The following is a 7,361-nucleotide window of genomic DNA, read 5'->3' on the forward strand; positions in this document are numbered from 1 at the left end:
CAATGACTTCAACAGCTTTGGATCAAGTCTTTACAATTTATTAATTTTGTTTCATATATGTACCCATGTTTCCTTATTCAATAGCATATATATTGTAGCTGGTCAGAGAAAACCAGTACTACCATTTAGCAATTACATGGTTCCTGCTACCACAGAATCTCTAATGGTTTCTCAAATGTTAGCTGATTAAGTATCAATTTACAAATGAGATTGGTGAGGTGAGGTACTTATTATTCCCTAATTACATTTTTTCTCTTTTGCTCTGCCTTAGGCTGGCGAATCAACACCATACAGTAAACCATAGCCAGATAAATGATTAGCAGCTAGTTTTCTTAGCTCCTTCTCCCATGCTCTAACCATGATACCATACTGAAACTTGATATTAATCTTGTGCTTGCTCCAGCCTTAGTTTTGATTGTTAAAAATTGATTAGGAAGAAGTCACTTCTGCCTTAAAGATTAAAGCAAGTATGTAAGATGGTAGCCAAATCACATGTAAATGACTCTCTTAATAAGAGTCCTCACATTTGTTATGAGCACTTTTAGCAAACGAGAAGACAATTATAAGATTGTTTAAGTTTTATAATGGTAAATAATGGTATGTGATAGGGTCAAGCCCCATGTAGTGCAGATGCCATTTCCCCCCTTTGTTAAGCAAAAGGAGCATGCTGGAAAAGAGGTAGAAACAATTCTCAGGGAAATTTGTTTTAGATTAGTGCAAACACCAGCTGCCTTGTTGTCTGTTCACCTGCCTTCTTCTGCTGGAGGTGCAGCCCCTGAAGAAGTCTGTTTGGAACCACTCTTACTAGTTTGCTTTTATTTCTTGGTTTTATCGGTACAGATATTCTGAGCACCCCAAAAAAGCATAACTCTCAACCAATGGTAAGAAGGGACTTCTGAATGATTTTTCTACTTTAGCTTCTCCAACATCTCTAGAAGCCTGGCATAGCACCATCTCTCCTTATTTTGTCTCTATTTATTCCTGGCTTGGTTGTTCTCTCAACTAGGTTAAAACTCTTAGACCCCTCCAATCCTGAAAGCTGTTCCACCAGGGCAAACCCCATTGAAATCAGTGAGGCTCTAGACACATGGTCTAACTTGCAGGATTGTAGCCATGTTTCATTTCCAGATTGGTAAAGGAGAAAGACTGCTACAACTGAAAAGTAAGTTCATAAATGTGTTAGAGAGTGATACTAAATACATCAGCATGAAAAGTCTGTTGAGGAGGGGGGAAAGAGAAGGATTGGTTTAAATGCTATAATAGACTACAAACCCTTGAGATGTTTCAGACCAAGTTCGTGAAGCGGGGTATGTTTGTCAGAGCTTTCTGAAAGGCATGGGTTAGAAATGGCTGATTTTATACAGGAAGGCTGGGCTTTGCTGAACAGCCCCACCTCTGGTCAATCAGATTATGGCTAATGTGTGTGATTTTTTTGTTTGTTTTATGATGAAAATAGGAGTGGTCAAGAGGCTGTAATAAAAGTGTGACCCAGGGTTACAGGCAAAAATCCCACTCCAGATACCATTGAAATCAATGTTATCACTGATTTTAAATGATGGGAACAGGATTGGCCCAATATGAAAACCAGAAATTATGTAGAATAATGAAGTATTTATTTTTTTGTGTTCTTTTGCATAGAAAATTGTTTTGGTGGTGGTGGGTTTTTTTTCATTCCAGCAGAGTAAATATTCTGTTCTGTCTGACAGAACATTATATTTAGGGGGCACGGTAGTACTGAGGGCTAGTTCAGTGCTTAGGGTTGGGGGCACACAATAAAAAAGTATCAATTTATTTTATAAGGACACAAAGCATGATTTATTGCCTTCTGTTCAAACGTTTTACAGCTTAAATCAATAAGAACAGCCAGAATGAGACATGATGTCTGCAATCAGTGATGCTGAACATTAACACAAAAACTAATTACTTGAGAGAAAATCATAAAAATCTAGCTACAGCTGTACTGACTCAGTACGAAAAAGGCTGCATACCAGTATGCTGCACACAGCACCTCATGCTTCACTGCTTCCTAAATATGGTTTGCAGGGGGGACATATTCACAGACCGAAATTATATTTAGGTTGGATTTAAGTCATGACACAAACGATGAAAATTCTGATATTTGACATTTGTTTGTTTACTTTCATGGGTTTGAAGAATAGTAACATTTTTGAATTAACGTCTTAATATTTTTTAAAAGATACATGTAAAATAGCTTTATAAAGAAGATTACAAGCTGTATCCCTCTTTTCTCCCCTCTATCCCAGGAAATTTGAATGACTCCTTTGTGAACTACTTAAAGGGATGTATTCTGGTATCTGGATGCCTCAGACACACACCAGTGGGATTCAAGTTTCCTCTTAAATAAGATCAAATGCATGAGTGAATATCTCAAGGCATTGGCCACTGTGATTTTATTAATTTTCTTACAGTTTAATCCAAAAGAAATTCAGCACCAAAAGGGCCCAATCCAATGTTCCAGGAGCCCTGGACCTACACTGAGAAACACAATAATATAGGAGCCGCAAAATATCAATCACCCAGAGCAGCAGCATCTTTTCCTTCCACCCAACTCTACATCATTTAAGCACTAGGCATATGACCTATACAGCTTGAACCTCCATTTCACTTTCTCACAAGAGAAGAGTTCCTTTGAAGATTTGACCCCACCAAGATCTGATCAGGAGGCTGCCCCTCCTAACCTCAAAGGAGGTGGTGGAAATCCAAGTGGAATAGCTGAAACAAAGTACTGGGGAAGAGTTAAAGCTTAAACTCTGAAGCAGAGAAGCAGAGTTTTCAGCAAAACAGACTGTAACCTGTCCCCAGAAGAGTGGAGGTAGCAGGTATAAATTGAGCTGACCTGTCTTGAGGGAAATGCTAAACTTAGGTAAAACAACATGTCTTTCGTTATGTTAAACCCTTTGCTTTCTGATTGCTATATTCCTATGGATAAATAAATAATATTTTGTTTTGAAGAAGTAGCTTGGTGTCACTGCATTTACCTACTGTTCCCAGTTCCTGAACAGAAGTCTTTTACAGGGGCCAAAACCAGTTTGACCTATTGAGGAAACACATTTGGTGAACACGGATGCTGCAACCCAGAGACCCAGTCTTAAAATGGGTGATTTGTGGGATTCCACTTTGAGAGAAGTGCAGGTGTTAGGCTGATTGCTTCAAAGGAGTGCCCACAGAAAAACTGAATGAGAGGTTGTGGGATTCATACAGGGTTCATACACTTGGCAACATTCAGGGCACACCCGGAGTGTTGTGCTGGAGCTGTGCACACACAGCTCCTCTCAAGGGCATGAACCTTGGAATCTCGCCCAGATGACATGAACCGTGGGAAGCCTCCCAGGACTGGGCTCAAGGCCCGAGAGCAAGGAATGCGGTAGATAGAAATTGGTAAATAAGAATGTTAAACAAAGCCAGTGTATTCCTTTTATCTGTTGGAGAATGTAATGCGCGGGGGGAGAGAAAGAATAAAGGGGAAAGTGGAAAGCTGACAGGCAGAAGTCCGTTGGCAGACCAGCTTGCTTGCTTGCTAAAAGCTCTGTGCTGTCTTGTCATTGAACCGCCACAACTGGCGCCCAACGTGGGGTCCTCAGCACTCACCTCGCCCAGCAAGGGTTTCAGACACGTCACTCATCCGCTTCGCGGATCCCGGTGAGTATTTTTCATTGTGGTAAGTATGGGAAGCTCCCTCTCTGCTTTGCAAGTGCAACACCGCAATGAGCTACAGTATTTGCTGCGTAAGGCTCAGCATGACTGCCCCACTCAAGAACTCACTCTCCTGCTACAGGAGGTGAGTGCCCAATGCCCGTGGTACCCTGAAGCCAGAACCCTTAAGCTAGCGGACTGGGAGCGGTTGGGCCAGACATTGCACAAAGAGCCTCGGGTGCTCGTGCAGGCTTTACATGCCTGGCACCTCTGCCACGACGCGATACAGTGTGTCGCCTCGGACAGGCCCTCCCTCGCGAGGCTGGTGATCTCGCAACTCCCGTCCGCTCCTGCAGCCCTCCCCCCTCCTAGCGATGCGACACAGTGTGTCGCCTCGGAAAGACCCTCTCCTGCGCCAACAGAGGGGCTGCCGATCCCGCCACCCCCGTCCGCTCCTGCAACCATCCCTCCCCCTGCTTTGCCCCCAGTGCCTCTATTCCACCGCCTCCCTTGCCTTCCCCACCAGAGCCAGTGTGTGATTACCATCCCCCCGTGGGGCCCCATGCTCCGGGGCCCCCCGGGGGGTCGTCCACGTCTGCTCAGGGGCTTTCGCTGGTGCAACAAATGGTTCACGCAGCGAAGACTCGCTCAGATATTACAGCAGAGGAGCTGGCTGGTCTGGTCTCAGTTTGCCCGGTGACCTGGCAGGATGATGGCCAGGGCAACCAGGTTGCAAACTGGATCAGTTTGCCTTACTCGGTGATCCGGGAGGTAAAGAAAGCGATTCGCAAGTTCGGCCTCACTAGCACGTATGTACGTGGTCTCATTGAAGGGCTAGGTACTGGGTACTCCCTGGTCCCTGAAGACTGGAAGGCGCTGTTGCGCATGATGCTGACGCCCAGTCAGTATGTTATTTGGTTTAGTGAGTATCGGCAGATGGCGGAACGCCAAGCCCAGGTATATAGAGAGCAAGGTATCATTTATGAGCAATTGGCAGTGGAGGGCCAGTTTGCTACTGTTCAGCTGCAGTCTCAACTCCCTCAGGCCGTCTTCCCCATTATTTCCACCTGCGCCCAGCATGCCTTCCAGAAGGTCCTGGATTCAGGCAAGCCTACCAAAAGCTTTGCCAGTATCCGTCAGGGTGCATCAGAGTCCTTTATGGATTTTACCAACAGATTGCAGGAGGCTATCCTCCGACAGGTGGATGGCCTTGCAGCAGCTCAGGAGATCCTGTTAAAAATGGTGGTTGAAAATGCGAACGAGGATTGCCGCCGTGCTCTCCAGGCTGCACAAGCCTCTGGAATTCTAGAGCTGTCGGACATGCTGCGGGCATCATGTCCAACAGAAACATCGGAACCCAACACATAAAGCTGGAGTTCTGGCTGCCGCCCTGCGAAAAAGCAGAAAGGAGGGGAAGCGTTGTTACCGCTGTGTTAAGGAGGGTCACTTTCAGCGGGAGTGCCACTCATCGACGGCGCCCGCCCGCCCCTCAAAGAAGTGCCCCAAGTGTCGGAAGGGCTATCACTGGGCTAATCAGTGTTGTAGCGGGTCGGGAAACCGCACGACGGGTCTCCCCCGAACCCAGGGCCAAACGGGGGCGTTTCCCACTCAGACAACTGTTCCTCTGCCTTACAATCCATAGACTCCATGAGGGCAGCGACTGCCGGAAGTGCAGGGCTTGATTTGATTATGCAGGAGGACGCTGATTTTCAGTTGCCGGGGGAGGTTTGCGCCATACCTACACAGGTGACGGGACCTCTCCCTGACGGATTTGTGGGTCTGGTTCTCCCTCGCTCACACGCTGGGAAACAGGGTTTTTTTGTCATCCCGGGGGTCATTGACGCCGATTACACCGGTGTTATTAAGGTTCAGGTGTGGACCCATCTTCCGCAGTCGCTCCCGCGTGGACGGTCAATTGCACAATTGATTTTAGTCCCCTATCAGGTGCCAGCCGCAGAGGATCGAGCCCGGGGCGGGAACGGCTTTGGATCGACGCTGTCTCAGTTGCCGTCTCACAACACGTCCTCTCCACTTGTTGCTCTAACAATGTCGCTCCGCCCCTCGAAACCTCAGTTAACACTTCTCTTAAATAATGTTCCTTTTACAGGGCTGATGGACACTGGAGCTGACGTTACGGTGATTCGTGATCCGGAGTGGCCGGCCAGTTGGCCAACAGTTCCTTCTTTGCAGCTGTCTTTTTTTTTTTAATTGATCTTACATGTGGGGAACACATTGTTCATAAGCAGAGATGTCAGAATGTATCACCTAAAAATAGTGTAGTGTAAATTGATTATTTTTAGAGTATAGCAGCTTTGCATTTTATTGTAATCTCTGTAATAAAGAGATTATTTACTGAGAAGCCAAAAGTCCAGAGACACTAGACATACAAAAGAGTCACTTCATAAATCTGTATGGAGGTGACTGCTGTCATAATCTTGTGGAACTAAACTGAGGCAATTTCAGTGTCTAAAAGAGTTTGTATAATAGAATGGGAATTGTTATGGCCAAGAATGCAATGCTGAAGGAAATTTGGAATATTCCAAGGCAAAAATAATGTCAATAATGAAGAAAAAGATTGTGATGGAAGGTGATGGAATTATTTGCTCTTTCAGCTAAATATAGAAGTAGTATTATTTATATATCAAATTAATATCTGAAATATCTACTTTGGGACTAGAGCCTGCTTTGGCAGTAGGTGACTAAATAAGCCAGTAGATCTTTTCCCCTTCTGATGCCTCTTGCCCAGTGATTTATATATCCCAGTGCATATTAGGATTACAACAATGAGACTGCTGGGGAGGAGTATGCTCGTTAAATTGTGACCTTGGCCTGTTGTGGGATCTATGTTAACATCTCCCTAAAGATGTCAGTTAAAAAATTATAAATAATTCAGTGCAGTTTGCCCTTTTGTGTCTGGACAACATTGCTAAAAATAAGACAACCAAGCATCTACCCCATGTTTGATTTGGTTCTTTCTCCAGGCCTGGACGAGGACAAAACTGATGATTTTGTAAAGGGAAATCATGCCTCACCAATCTATTAGAATTCTTTGGGGGCATCAACAAGCATGTGGACAAGGGTGATCCAGTGGATATAGTGTACTAAGATTTCCAGAAAGCTTTTGACAAGGTCCCTCACCAAAGGCTCTTAAGCAAAGTAAGCTGCCATGGAATAAGAGGGAAGATCTTCTCATAGATCAGTGACTGGTTAAAAGATAGGAAATAAAGAGTAGGAAAAAATGGTCAGTTTTCAGAATGGAGAGGGGTTAATAGTAGTGTACACAGGGGTCTGTACTGGGATCAGTAGTGTTCAACATATTTATAAATGATCTGGAAAAAGCAGTAAACAGTGAGATGGCAAAATTTGCAGATGATACAAAACTACTCAAGATAGGTAAATCCAAAGCAGACTGCAGAGAGTTACAAAGTGATCTCACAAACCTGGGTGACTGGGCAACAAAACGTCAGATGAAATTAAATGCTGATAAATTCAAAGTAATGCACATTGCAAAACATAATCCCAAATATACATACAAAATCATGGGGTCTAAATTAGATGTTACCACTCAAGAAAGATCTTGGAGATATTGCTGATAGTTATCTGAAAACATCCACTCAATGTGCAGCAGCCGTCGAAAAGGCTAACAGAATGTTGGGAATCTATTAGGAAAGGGAAAGATAAGAAACAGAAAATATCAGACTGCTTCT

The 7,361-nt window shown here is 44.5% G+C and overlaps 1 long non-coding RNA gene across 1 annotated transcript; it reads left to right on the forward strand.

Annotated features, from left to right (window-relative positions):
* The first annotated feature begins 278 nt into the window (after positions 1–278).
* LOC122464264 lies at positions 279–2,970 on the forward strand. Its single transcript, XR_006288210.1, has 3 exons — positions 279–881; positions 1,007–1,162; positions 2,265–2,970. It is a non-coding gene; the product is annotated as an uncharacterized LOC122464264 (long non-coding RNA).
* Positions 2,971–7,361: the final 4,391 nt, after the last annotated feature.

Source organism: Chelonia mydas, chromosome 2 (assembly GCF_015237465.2).
Source record: "Chelonia mydas isolate rCheMyd1 chromosome 2, rCheMyd1.pri.v2, whole genome shotgun sequence".
Taxonomy (NCBI): domain Eukaryota; kingdom Metazoa; phylum Chordata; order Testudines; family Cheloniidae; genus Chelonia; species Chelonia mydas.